This window comes from Podarcis pityusensis, assembly GCF_964106645.2.
Source record: "Podarcis pityusensis genome assembly, chromosome: 7".
NCBI classification, from domain to species: domain Eukaryota; kingdom Metazoa; phylum Chordata; class Lepidosauria; order Squamata; family Lacertidae; genus Podarcis; species Podarcis pityusensis.
The window spans coordinates 54,928,509-54,942,467 of NC_138031.1; the positions used below are offsets into that span (position 1 = coordinate 54,928,509).

Genomic DNA, 13,959 nt, shown 5'->3' on the forward strand with positions numbered 1-13,959 from the left:
TTTGAGTAAACACTTACAATCAACAAAACAAAGATAGAGAGTAAGATGTAATAATTGGAAAATAGAAAAATATTAGAAGTAATTTAAAAATAAGTACGGGGGAAAAGAAAAATGATAAGAATATAAGATACTCAATTGGAAGAATGTAAGGTATGAAAATAAGCAGGAGATGTTATTGCGTAACAAACCAGAAGAGAAAGTTGAGGGAAGTTGCAGGGCGGGGGGCGGGCAGGGAACTGTATTTCTTTTTCTGTTTGAGACAATGTTATTGTGATGAACATAAAACCTCAAAATAATAAATAATAAAAATTATTTTAAAAAGAAAAAAAAGACATTTACATCCACTGTATTAATGCTGCAAGGGACTATTTTATGTATTCTTATGACCAACAGGTGGTGGAAGGAGCGAGCCGCATTCCAGTGAGTGAGCCTGTCCCTGGCTATTGTACTGGTTTTAACCCTCTCACTAGTCAGAGCTGAAGGAGCTAATGGGCAGAGGGATTAGGAGAGGGAGGCTGGGGAAGATGAAATAGGTTTCAAAAGGCAACAAACCAACTTAGGTTAGACTGTTTTTCAAAACTATTGGGATTTTTTATTTTTTTAAGAGTAAATGAAGAGATTTCACTCTGCTGAAATTCATCATTTACAACTTTAAAAAGGGACACAGGTAATTTTCACCTGTGATCTCTACTGTGGTTGATTTCAAATACTACACACATATATCTTAATCAGGTATTTGTCCCTAAAAAGTGTTAGGAGAGGCATTAAATTTTAAATTAAAAGGAAACCGAAGGAAAATAGAAGATCAAATAAGACTTAATCCTAATTTCACAGGGACAGTAAATTGTAGACAGATGGTGGACCTTGAGAAAGTCCCCCCAAAAAGAGTTTAGCCAAGCAAAATTTAAACTTGAAAACTCAGAAAAATACCAAGATGGAGATGTTAAAGAGAATCAAGGGGGGGGGGGGACTTAACTGGAAAAGCCAAGAGAAAATGAAGCTAAATGAAGGAATGTGAAGCGGGGGGGAAACAAGTTTTATTTACCTTTCAAACTAATTAGTCTTCGGATGAAAAGAAGCCTGCTTAAAGCAGAGAGAAAAGGAGTAGGGAAAATAGAAGGCATTTCTTTAAACAGGCAACTAGAGAAGGCATTTCATGAAGAAAAAGTTGGGGGGGTTGTTGCTGAAGCTAGAAATATGCAAGTGGAGAGGGCAGGAAGCAAAGAAGAAGGGAGAGGACAAAACCGCTCCTTCTACTTTCATGTTGGCTCAGGTTGCCTTGGAAGGAGAGAAAGACAGGTAAGATAAAAACTTGCTGAAAAAGCAAATAAAGCATTTTGAGGATGAACCTGCTGATGGCGGCTGGAGAGTGACTGCTCAGGGACATGGCAAGTCCAGGATCCTGTGGGAAAGTGCTTTCTCTGAGGGAAGTTCCTGAAAGAGTGGAATGGCAAGAGTGAAGGATTAGGAACTGGGAGACTAGAGTTCAAATCCTCACTCTGCCATGAAACTCTCTATCTCTCAGCCTAACCTACCTCACAGGGTTACTCTTGTATTTTCAGAGGCGATGACAGGCTCAGATACCTCACAAGTAAACCCTAAATGCTACATCACAATGATAGCAGCAATATAGTTGTATACATTATGCTTGAAGGACATCTTAGTGAGTATCCCTTGCTTGGCTGGGAAGAAAATTTATGTTGTGTTCCTTCTGCAACTCTTTGTGCTAAAACTCTTTCAGGTTGCGGTGACTCAGTTGTCAGAAGAGGCCCTATTCTGTGTCACCACAATGAGGCTCACTTGTAGGTAGGAGAACACTTCTTCTTTTGTTCCAGCTCCTCTTTTCTTCAGGTTTCCCAGAGTTCACTGTACCTGAGGTGAGAGTCACCTGCATTTCGACTATGCTGCTTTAGGTAAGTTGCATTCCGCCACTCAGTGGTCTTTGTTCAAGACAATGTTTTTCGTATTGGTCTCTCCTTTTTCTCATTTTCTTTTCTGCTGGTCTCTTCACAGGTCTCCCCAAGGAGCTCCCAAACATCAACTGAAGCCAGCTCTTCCAGCAGAGTCCCAGAAATCATGGTGGTAAGAAAAGCTGTTTTGTTGTTGTTGTTGTTTTAAAAAACTCATTTTCTGTAGAATTGGTGGAAGGTGGCTGGGGACAAACTAGTGACACTAGATCGCAGACCAAAAAAGGGGGAACCACAAGACACACCCTCAGATGGACAAACAAAAGGGTGAACAATCTTCCTTCTTTCCACACAGAGGTTTACGTCTGAATCTCATCTCTCTGTTGTGCCCCTGTAGATCAATGGCTCATCCAGCTTCAAACAAAAATGGCAGTCAAAATGGTATTCCATGACTGAAGGACATTTAGGTGAGTATGCCTTGTTTGGCTAGGGAGAAAATCTCTATTCTGTTCCATCTGCAATTCACTGTGCTAAGACTCTTTCAGGTTGCATGACTGAGTTGTCAGAAGAGGCCCTACTCTGTGCCACCACAATGAGGTTCACCTGCAGGTGGGAGAACACTTCTTCTTTTGTTCCAGCTCCTCTTTTCTTCAGGTTTTCTTGACTTTAAGAAAGCCGACTTTATAAAACTTAGGGAAGTGCTGGGTGAGATCCCATGGACAGTAATACTAAAAGGAAAGGGAGTTCATGATGGCTGGGAGTTTGTTAAGAGGGAGATACTAAAAGCACAACGTCAGGCAATACCAATGAGACGGAAACATGGAAGGTGCCTAAAGAAGCCAGGGTGGCTATCTAAAGAACTTTTAACTGAGTTAAGATTAAAAAAGGATGTGTACAAAAAATGGAAAAGGGGGGAAACCACCAAAGAGGAATTCAAACAAATAGTCAGCACGTGTAGACACAAAGTCAGAAAAGCTAAAGCACAGAATGAACTCAGGCTTGCTAGAGAGGTTAAAAGCAACAAAAAAGGCTTTTATGGGTATGTTTGTAGCAAAAGGAAGAACAAAGAAACAGTGGGGTCACTCAGAGGAGAAGATGGTGAAATGCAAACAGGGGACACAGAAAGGGCTGAACTCCTCAATGCCTTCTTTGCCTCAGTCTACTCCGATAAAGAAAACAATGCCCGACCTGAAGAATTTGGAGCAAATGATTCAGCAGAGGAAACACAGCCCAGAATAACTAAGGAGATAGTACAAGAATACTTGGCTAGTTTAGATGTATTCAAGTCTCCAGGGCCAGATGAACTGCATCCAAGAGTATTAAAAGAACTGGCAGATGTGATCTCAGAACCACTGGCAGTCATCTTTGAGAATTCCTGGAGAACAGGCGAAGTCCCAGCAGACTGGAGGAGGGCAAATGTTGTCCCTATTTTCAAAAAGGGGAAAAGAAAGGACCCAAATAATTACCGCCCAGTCAGTCTGACATCAATACCAGGGAAGATTCTGGAGCAGATCAATAAGGAATCAGTCTCTGAGCACCTAGAAAGGAATGCTGTGATCACCAATAGTCAGCATGGATTTCTGAAAAATAAGTCATGTCAGACTAACCTGATCTCGTTTTTTGACAGAATTACAAGCCTGGTAGATGAAGGGAACGCAGTGGATGTAGCCTACCTTGATTTCAGCAAGGCATTTGACAAGGTGCCCCATGATATTCTTGTAAAGAAGCTGGTAAAATGCGGTCTTGACTATGCTACCACTCAGTGGATTTGTAACTGGCTGACTGACCGAACCCAAAGGGTGCTCATCAATGGTTCCTCTTCATCCTGGAGAAGAGTGACTAGTGGGGTGCCACAGGGTTCTGTCTTGGGCCCGGTCTTATTCAACATCTTTATCAACGACTTGGATGATGGACTCAAGGGCATCCTGATCAAATTTGCAGATGACACCAAACTGGGAGGGGTGGCTAACACCCCAGAGGACAGGATCACACTTCAAAACGACCTTGACAGATTAGAGAACTGGGCAAAAACAAACAAGATGAATTTTAACAGGGAGAAATGTAAAGTATTGCACTTGGGCAAAAAAAATGAGAGGCACAAATACAAGATGGGTGACACCTGGCTTGAGAGCAGTACATGTGAAAAGGATCTAGGAGTCTTGGTTGACCACAAACTTGACATGAGCCAACAGTGCGACGCGGCAGCTAAAAAAGCCAATGCAATTCTGGGCTGCATCAATAGGAATATAGCATCTAGATCAAGGGAAGTAATAGTGCCACTGTATTCTGCTCTGGTCAGACCTCACCTGGAGTACTGTGTCCAGTTCTGGGCACCACAGTTCAAGAAGGACACTGACAAACTGGAACGTGTCCAGAGGAGGGCAACCAAAATGGTCAAAGGCCTGGAAACGATGCCTTATGAGGAACGGCTAAGGGAGCTGGGCATGTTTAGCCTGGAGAAGAGGAGGTTAAGGGGTGATATGATAGCCATGTTCAAATATATAAAAGGATGTCACATAGAGGAGGGAGAAAGGTTGTTTTCTGCTGCTCCAGAGAAGCGGACACGGAGCAATGGATCCAAACTACAAGAAAGAAGATTCCACCTAAACATTAGGAAGAACTTCCTGACAGTAAGAGCTGTTCGACAGTGGAATTTGCTGCCAAGGAGTGTGGTGGAGTCTCCTTCTTTGGAGGTCTTTAAGCAGAGGCTTGACAACCATATGTCAGGAGTGCTCTGATGGTGTTTCCTGCTTGGCAGGGGGTTGGACTCGATGGCCCTTGTGGTCTCATCCAACTCTATGATTCTATGATTCTATGATTCTAGGTTTCCCAGAGTTCACTGTACCTGAGGTGAGAGTCACCTGCATTTCAACTGTGCTGCTTTAGGTAAGTTCACATTCCACCACTCACTGGTCTGTTTTCAAGACAATTTTTTTTGTATTTTCCTCTCCTTTTTCTCATTTTCTTTTCTGCTGGTCTCTTCACAGGTCTCTCCAAAGAGCTCATCTTAACATCATAAGGTGTTTTCTTTCCTGAGAGAACATTCGCAGAATGTTCCCTCAGGTTTTGCTTTTCACCTTGTTGCATTGCTTAAAAAAAAAAAAAGCAAAAGACACTGGTGGTCGGCACTCCTGGTTCCCAGGATGGGGTTCAAATCCCTGTGGTGTCCTTGCTAACTTCCAATGCAACCATCATGCCCCTCTATTCTTCCCTATATCCCTAACTTCCCAAAGTATTAGCATGGGAGGATTTTTGGGTAGTGATTTCAGTGAATAAGCTTGGTTCTGAACTCTGTCAAGGCATCATAGGACCAAGTCAAGCAACCTTTGTACAGTGCCTGCTGATCTAACGATGCTCCCCTGATGCACCACCGGCTGGATCATGTGGGTGCTTCCTATCCTAGCATCCCAGGTATGTATGTATTTAATTTCTATACGGCTTTATATTTTTAAGAAAAATCTCAAAGCGGTTTACAGAATATTAAAACATCAGTAAAACAATCTGAAGAAAGTCAAATATAGGGTATATTCTGTCAGATTTTTAAAATGAGATGCTGACACAAATGCAAAAGCAGAATGAAAAAGTTGTAACGGAATTGGGGAAGAACACAAAGATGGTCACAGAAATGTCTAGCAAATTAGAAGCTTTGGACATTTCTGTGTAAAACTTGGGAAAACTGAAAAAGAGAACAAAGAAATTAGAGGGTAACAAGAGATAATAAGGGGGTATGAGAGGTTTAGCTGGCAGACAGGATAAATTTGAGGATTGTCTTGCAGTCTTAGAGATTAGATAAAAATCTAATGTTCTGCAAATAAGAGGCAGAGGGGGAACAGGTTCTTTAAAAATACATAGCCAAGACAATTGCGGATTGGTTGGGAGAGGAACAGGAGTATGTTGAAGGATCTATGGACAGTTGCTACAGGGTCCAGTATAAAGGCTAAGAAACAGTCTGGAGACTGTTTGGTAAGTTTTAACTCTAAGAAATTGAAGGATGCTATAGTCCAGAACAATTATGAAAACAGACTTGAGGTGGACGGAAACCCTGTAGCTATGTTTAGAGAGATACCTCCCCGTTTGCTTCAAAATGTCTTGATTAGAGTCAATATTAAATTTGGACAGGAATTCCCAGAAGGAATTTCCTTTACATACAAGAAAAAAATATATAGATTGGTAAATGAAGAGCAGGCACAGGAATTCTGGCTAAGACATGGCAGAGATTTTGACTACCCATACACTCCACAGGACCTAATGGGAGCAGTAGGAGGGGCAGGGGAAGGAGAAACGGGGGGGGTGTAGATAATTTAGATAACCAAGACAACACAAAACTTTAGACAAGACTTTAGGGGGAAAGACACAAGCAAACATAATGGCAGACCTCTAGGTACTGAGTTGGAATGTAAACGGTCTAAACAGTAAAGTAAAAAGGAATAATGTCATGAATACACCAGCTCCCAGGGAAGAAGTACAGGCAGAGGGAGAAGGCAGACAGGAAGAGAGGGGGTTAAATGCAGGACTAGATGAGTACAATCAGGAGTCCTGTCCCAAACCCTCAGGAATGTAGACTGGAAACAGCCCTGATGGCAGACAGACAGCCGTTTGCCAACCGACCAGTGGAGTTCAAATTACAGAGATGCATAGCAGCTGCAGCTCAGAGAGGGGGAACGAAGATGGAAGCTCCATGTCTGGGAATGAGGAAGGGGAGGGGGCTGACCCCCTTAGCCCCCACTCTCGTCAAATAGGCGGCCTTCAGGGCAGATCACATCACAAGTGGAGGCTGGGCTGCTTTTGGTTTCGCTGGAAGAAGCCTCCTCAGTAGGAACATCTTCACTGATGGATGGACAGCAGTGTTCACTGCTCCATGCACTCTGTTGGTTTTTTTTGCAATAAATCTTTTCTAATTAACCACGCTCATGGGGAGGTTAGTGCTACTCTAGTATGAATTTTTGTGTTTTTATATTGTAAACCGCACTGTGCTCTTTGAATGAAGGGCAGTATAGGAAGAAGAAGAAGAAGAATGCTCTGGTGTAGATTCACTCTCTGTTTAGACAATGGTTGTCAGGGTTGGGAAGTGTATGAGCAAACATTGGGATGGCTCCAGAAGACTTGCGATGACTAGTGTTGCCCTCATGCCAAACACCAGTGGAGGAAGTGGGAAGATCATTTTCAATTATTCCTCCTTCCCCAAGTAGCCCCTGCCCTTGTGACATGGCCGTCTTTACCTGGGGGTGCTAGGGGTGCATTACCCCCGGGTGCCAAATTCTGTGGGGTGCCCGCCTCTGAAGCCGCCTAAGCTGTTAACCGCAACCGCCGGGTGATTGCGTTCGATGGCTCATTTCCGGTCTCTATTGCGAAATAGCTGCACAATCAACATATCCAGGGGCGCGCCCCTAGTGGTGTCTTTCATTTTAGCATGATTGCAAAAATGGAAAGGGGGCGGTATTGCAGCTGTTTTTTACTTTTTCATGTTAGTGCATAGGTTTTCCAAGCTTAAACTCCTACAGAAGTGTGAAAGGCTTTCCCTCCCCATCATTATTTTCACATGTGTGGTTTATAGTCACATCTCTTTCAGATGCAAAATAGGGGCAATCAGGAAAGGATCAGCTTCATTTGCATTTGTGTTTTATAAAAAAAACAAAAAACCATGCCTGCTTACAAAAGGGTGTGTTTTGAGACAGTCCTGTGGATATTTCTTCCTTCCCATGACTAGCTGGCAAACAATTCCTCTTTGCTACACCATGGTTGGTTGGTTTTTTTTCCTGAAAGAAAATAATAATATGTTCCCAGTTGCATATCTCTGCTAGTGCAGTTGCTGTTTGCTTTAAACTATTTTCTTGAATTTCAGTTTTGCCTCATGTTTTCCTTTGGGACTGAGACACAAACAGGTTTGTGTGATTAAAAACCATTTGTATAAAGATAATCCTGGATTAAATTATATCTGATTTCTTCATATCTTATCAGCAGGGATTTAACCAAGTGCCACTCAATAGGATTATCAAAATATTTTAAAGTTTCCAGGTATCCTTCATTCAACATCTGTGATGCAGGAGCTGTAAAATCTTCCCCCCTAGCACTCAGTGCAGAAGCAAATATTTCAAATATAAAATAGATAATAGAATGAAATGAATTCCACCCCCCCAAAAAAAGTCTTTTGTGTGGTTGTTCTCTGAATATTCTCTGTGAGTGCAAATTTGCTAAGCTATGAACACTTCAGTTGACAGAACCAGACGAGAATTTGCAAAGCCTCTGTATATCAGAATAGCTAAAATCTGACCAGTGCATTATTCAGCATAAGAGAGATAGGATTAAATTCAACCTCCTCTCCCTCTTCTGTCTATGGTCAATGTAATTTCAACTTGTTTGAAAGGGCTCCACATAAGTATTGCCAACCAAAAAAGGGAAATCCCACAAAATTCCACATTTAACCTGCTTGGGTAAATGATTTTTAAGCAGCTGGGAGTATGTGCATCACTGATTGTTGCATGTCTGTGGCACTCCTAAATGGAATGGGTATTTGTGTTATTTGACTGCAAATTGCATCTGCATCTACGTTTTGTGATATCTGACAATAGCGATCAGTATTTGGGCAGCATATGACATGTAGCAATCAGCAGTTGACAGTTGGTAGCCAGCGTTTCACAGTATCTGACATGTTGCGATGGATAAAACTTGACATGGAATTTTGTTCAACCATAATCGTGAATGTTTAATTTAAGTATCAAAATTCAGTTCTGCAATTCGAATCACAACATCAAATGCTGATGGTCAAATTTTGACAAATGTTGAATTTCAAATTTTCAAAATTGGCTGACTTTTGAAATTTTGCAAGCTACTTCTGCCCTATTTTCAGCAATTCCACACACACTTCCAGTGCAACCCCCATTTCCATTCTCAAGAGAGACTTTTCAGCAGGTATAGTAGAAAAGAAGGGCTCAAGGTGAGAGAGAGAAAGGCATGTTGCATGAGCAGCCTTCCATTCACATATAACATTTGGATATAATTCAGTGAAATGCCATTGTGTTTCTCTGTAACCAATAAAGGGGAAATGGCAAGTCCTGAATACTGATGCTCCGTTTCTACATGATAAATAGAAGGGCAGAGATAAATCCCATTTACAATGCACACAAACTATTTCATAGCCTTTAAATGAAATATTGGTCTTCTTCCAACGTAGCTGAGCATGAAAAGTCATGTGTATTTTGCCAAGCAAATAATGTCATATTTCACCACAAAAATAACATCAAAACCTTATATCAAAGCATGCAGAATGTGAAAAGGAAATTTAATAGTCAATGTTTTATAATTTATTATTGCATTTCGTTATATGAAATGCAGCGCTCCTGATAGTAATAGGAAAATTGGATGCTACTTACAGCTTTATTTCTTCAAGAGTTTCTTTTCAGGCCTTTGATCATAAAAAGCTTCTGGTGAAACTATTTTATAACCATATTAAGATGTAATTAAACATTTCAGTTGATCAGCAATGATGGGAATGGGAAGATAATGGAACAATGGATATAATACAATCTGACAAAGGTTAGATATGTACCATACTCTCTGCATGTATGCTGGGAAGCTCTTATGGGCCTCCTGTAAATAGATCTATCTTCTTAAAGAGGCCATCCCACTGATCTAAGATACATTGGCATGATGATTCAGAATTGGCAACATGTCCTTCCTTTATGGGAATGGTAGTCAGCTGGGTTTTGCTCAAAGTACCGGTAGGTTCACTGAAAATAATCATTTTGGGTCCATTAATTTTGGTAGGCCTACTCTGAGTACAACTCAGCTGAATACCACCCCATGGTCTCCCTCAAGCTGTTCCAGATTTAGAAAATACCATAGAAATGGATGCAAGCAAGCTTAGAAATGCAGTTCCTGTCCAAATGCATGACCAATTTGCAGATAAAGATCTTTTCCCACTCTCATCAACGATTACTGAGAATTCAGGTATATTATTATTCAATCTTTCAGAGATTCAGGCTATGATTAAAGCAAATCCTAGCCTCTCATTTCTTCTTATTTAATTGTAACTAGAGTGATTGACTTGAGTCAGAAGTTTCATATTTTTCTTTGATGTGGGCTATATTACTAAAATATGAAATTTAGGATTACTTTTATCAGACACCCCCCTGCAAATTTTATAATTAAGGCAAAAGGCACAGACATGGGGATACAACAGAAAGGTAGTACTAAATGCAGGCAAGAATTACAGAGAAACAGCAAGAAATGAGCAAGCTTAGGAATTAAACTGAGTCATTTTTTCCAGAGACCCTGACTTCCAGTGTTCATGCTTTGAATCATTATCATGTAATGAATCGTTATCATGCAATATTAATATGACACATGGCTTTTTTACTTGTTAGGTGATGCGGTATTATAAACCTTTAATTATGGAAAAGGAAATTAAAGTTAATGACTTCTTAATGTAAAAGCCTTTAGTCAGAGAAGGAAGTTGCCATAAATGTTAATAAGTAATTTTTCGAGGCTCATGAGTCATCTAATCGGAAGGGAAGAAAATATACGTATGCATTCTGTGATGGGACGATGAGCTGCTTGTGTGTAAAATCCTAGTCCCTCAGAGTTTGGTCAAGTTTGCAAACCTCTGTCTGTAACGGAGCCCCTTAAACCTGGCTCCGTCAGTCGCTGGCAGATTCCGACAGTGGTTGCTTTCGGAATCGCTTCCAACATAAAAGCTCCTTAACGGAAACACGTCTTCTGGACTCTCTGCGTGACAGTTTCCGGCGAGGAGTGGGTGTCCCTACAGGAGGTCCTGAAACCTCCCCACTGTTTTCGCTGGAAGTGTCTCTGAGCCATCCCTCCAGCTCCCTTTCCCTCAGCTCAGCTCCTCTCCCCCTACTGGTTCCCTCTTCAGCTGCTGAGTCTCTCCCAACCTGTGTGAGCCCTTTCACTTCCCTTCCTTCCGATGGCAGTTCCCTGACATCCACCTCCCCTCCAGGGCCCCCTTCATCCCCTCTCGCCCCCTCCTCTACGGGCGGTGAGGAGGCAAAACCCCGGAATGAACTTCCTTCATCTTCCGATGTCCCGAACACTTCTCTCCACCTGTTGCGGTTCCTGGTCTCGAAGTACTCCTCCTCCTCAGAGTCCATCTCCCCTTCCCCTTCCGAGTCCGAGAATCTTTCCAACTCCTCCTCCTCATCGGTGGTCCCAAAGTATTCCCTCCGGAACCTCTCCACAGGCTGAGGTTTCCTTGGGAACCTTTGATGGAACGTTTCTATCAATACCTCGTCATTGATATCTTCTGCCATTACCCAAGTGTTTTCTGACTCCGGTTCTCCTTCCCACGCTACCAAATACTCCACCTGATCCCCCTTCCATCTGGCGTCGAGGATTTCTGCCACATGGCTGCTGCATTCCCTTTCTTCTATGACCGGTCCCCGAGTGGCCATCCCTTCTCGTCCCCCCTCATACGGTGACAGTAACGACCTGTGAAATACTGGGTGCAGTTTCATGTGGTTGGGTAACCGGAGCCTGAAAGCCACTGGGTTGACCTGTTGAATGACCTCAAAGGGACCCAATCTCCTGGGTCTTAATTTCTTACAACCTCCTTTGAACGGCAACCCTTGGGTTGACAGCCACACCCTATCTCCCACCCTTATGGTTTCACCTTCCCTTCGGTTCTTGTCTGCCTGCCTCTTGTATTCTTCCTTCGCCCTTTCTAAGTTGAGTTGGAGCTGACGATGGATTGCTTCCATTTCTTCTACAAAATGCTCGGCTGCCGGGACACCCCATCTCTCCCCTTCTCCCCCTGGGAAAGCCCTGGGATGACACCCATAATTAGCCAAGAAGGGGCTCATCCCTGTGGACACATTCTCGGCATTGTTGTAGGCAAATTCCGCCAGCGCCAACTTTTCTACCCAGTCATTCTCTCTGTCATTGACATAACACCTCAGGTATTGCTGGAGGACCCCGTTTGCTCTTTCCGCCTGCCCGTTGGTTTCAGGGTGCCGGGCAGTCGAAAAGTTGACCTCCACCTGCAGTAAGCTCATGAGCTTCCTCCAGAACCTGGAAGTAAATTGTTTTCCTCGGTCTGAGACCACCCTCAATGGCACCCCGTGCAACCTAAAAATGTGTTCTACAAATAACTTCGCTGTCTCTTCCGCCGTGACTGCATGCGAGCAGGCTACAAAGTGGCACATCTTTGTTAGTAGGTCTACCACCACCATGATGGCTGTTTTCCCCTTGGACTTCGGCAGATCAGTCATAAAATCTATCGACACTGCCTCCCAAGGTCGTTCTGGGGTTGGTAAGGGTTCTAATAGCCCCGCCGGTGCCCGCCTCTCCCCTTTGGCTCGCTGGCATTGCTCACACCCTCTTACATACTCCCGTACATCTTCCCTCACCTTAGGCCACCAAAATTCCCTGGTGACCAACCACATGGTTTTGTGTTGTCCAAAATGCCCCGCCGTGGGGCTGTCGTGCAACTGCTTGAGTACCCTCCCCCTTAAGTCTCCTTCAGGGATATACAGTGCCCCTTTGTAATACAAAGCTCCATTTCTTTCCTCGAAACCCCCTGGTTCCTCTCCCTCACCCCTAAGACCTCTGAGCTTATTCTTGGCGTATTCATCATTCTCTGTTTCCTCTACCAGTTCTCTTTGTCCCACCAATGCCGCCCCACACACCCAGCGGTCCTCTGGAATGACATGTCTCTCTTCGGGTGCTCCCTCCCCCTCCAAATATTCAGGTTTGCGTGAGAGAGCGTCCGCCCTAATGTTCTCTGGGCCTGGCACGTAACAAATCTCAAAGTTAAATTTGGAGAACTCCTGGGCCCATCTCACTTGCCGTTGGTTGAGCACTCGTGCCGTCCTCCAATACTCTAGGTTCTTGTGGTCAGTGCACACTTGCACCTTATGTTGTGCGCCAATTAGCAGGTGCCTCCATCTCCGGAACGCCTCATGAATGGCTAGTAGTTCTCGGTCATACACCGTGTAGTTCCTCTCGGATTTGTTCAGCTTTCGCGAAAAAAAGGCACACGGTCTCCACTCTGACTCCTCCTTCCCTGGCTGCAGAAGCACCGCCCCAATAGCTCTGTCTGATGCGTCAGTTTCCACTCTCATCGGTTTTTGTAAATCCACATGCAGGAGTTGTTGTTCCGAGGCGAAGGCCCTTTTTAGTTCCTCAAATGCTCGCTCCGCCTCCTCAGTCCAAACGAACTTCTTCTTACTGCTGAGACAGTCCGTAATGGGCGCCGTCAGGTGGGCAAAGTTTCGGATGAACTTACGATAGAAGTTCCCAAATCCTAGGAACCTCTGCACATCCTTCCTTGTTTTGGGTGTTTTCCATTCCAGTACCGCCTGGACCTTGCCGGGATCCATGGCCAATCCCTTGTCTGACAGGCGATACCCCAGGAATTCCACCTCCTTGGTATGAAACTGACACTTCTCCAGTTTCACCCACAGCTAGTTGGCTTGCAGCCTGCTCAACACTTCTCTGACGTCTCTCACATGCTGCTCCTCATTCTCAGAATACACCAACACGTCGTCTAAGAAGGCCACACAATTCTTGTAAAGCAAAGGCCCCAGGACGTGGTTCATAAACGATTGAAAGCACGCGGAGCCTCCTTGTAGGCCGAAGGGCATCACTAAATATTCAAATGCCCCCAAAGGGGTGAACATGGTGGTTTTCCATTCATCCCCCTTCCTTATTCGTATCAGGTTGTACGCCCCCCTTAGGTCCAGTTTAGTAAAAATCTTTCCCTTCCTGACCCTTGTCAAAATGTCGTCAATCCTGGGCATAGGGAAAGCCACTGGTTCTGACACTGCATTTAAGGCCCTGAAGTCACACACAAGCCTCGGCTTGTTCGTGTTTTTTTTATCCACAAAAAACACTGGGCTGCCCCCCACCGCCCTGGACTCTCTGATGAACCCTCTCTTCAGGTTCTTGTCAATGAACTCTCTTAGCTCCTGCATCTCTCTGTCTGACATGGCGTACAGCTTGCCTACAGGGAGCTGTGCCCCAGGGAGTAAATTGATTTGACAGTCAAAGGGTCTATGCGGGGGTAGTTGGTCAGCTTCCCTTTCGCTGAAGACGTCGC

General features: G+C 43.8%; 1 long non-coding RNA gene across 4 annotated transcripts; it reads left to right on the plus strand.

Moving 5' to 3' along the window:
* Positions 1-215: 215 nt before the first annotated feature.
* Positions 216-7,748, plus strand: LOC308481056. Of its 4 annotated transcripts, none has more exons than XR_013988431.1 (4): positions 216-560; positions 1,742-2,082; positions 2,305-2,561; positions 4,732-7,748. It is a non-coding gene; the product is annotated as an uncharacterized lncRNA (long non-coding RNA). The 4 variants fall into 4 exon arrangements; XR_013988433.1 differs by lacking the exon at positions 216-560 and having other exon boundaries at positions 567-2,082; positions 4,732-5,318; positions 6,461-7,748; XR_013988434.1 differs by lacking the exon at positions 216-560 and adding an exon at positions 567-1,299.
* The last annotated feature ends 6,211 nt before the right edge of the window (positions 7,749-13,959 follow it).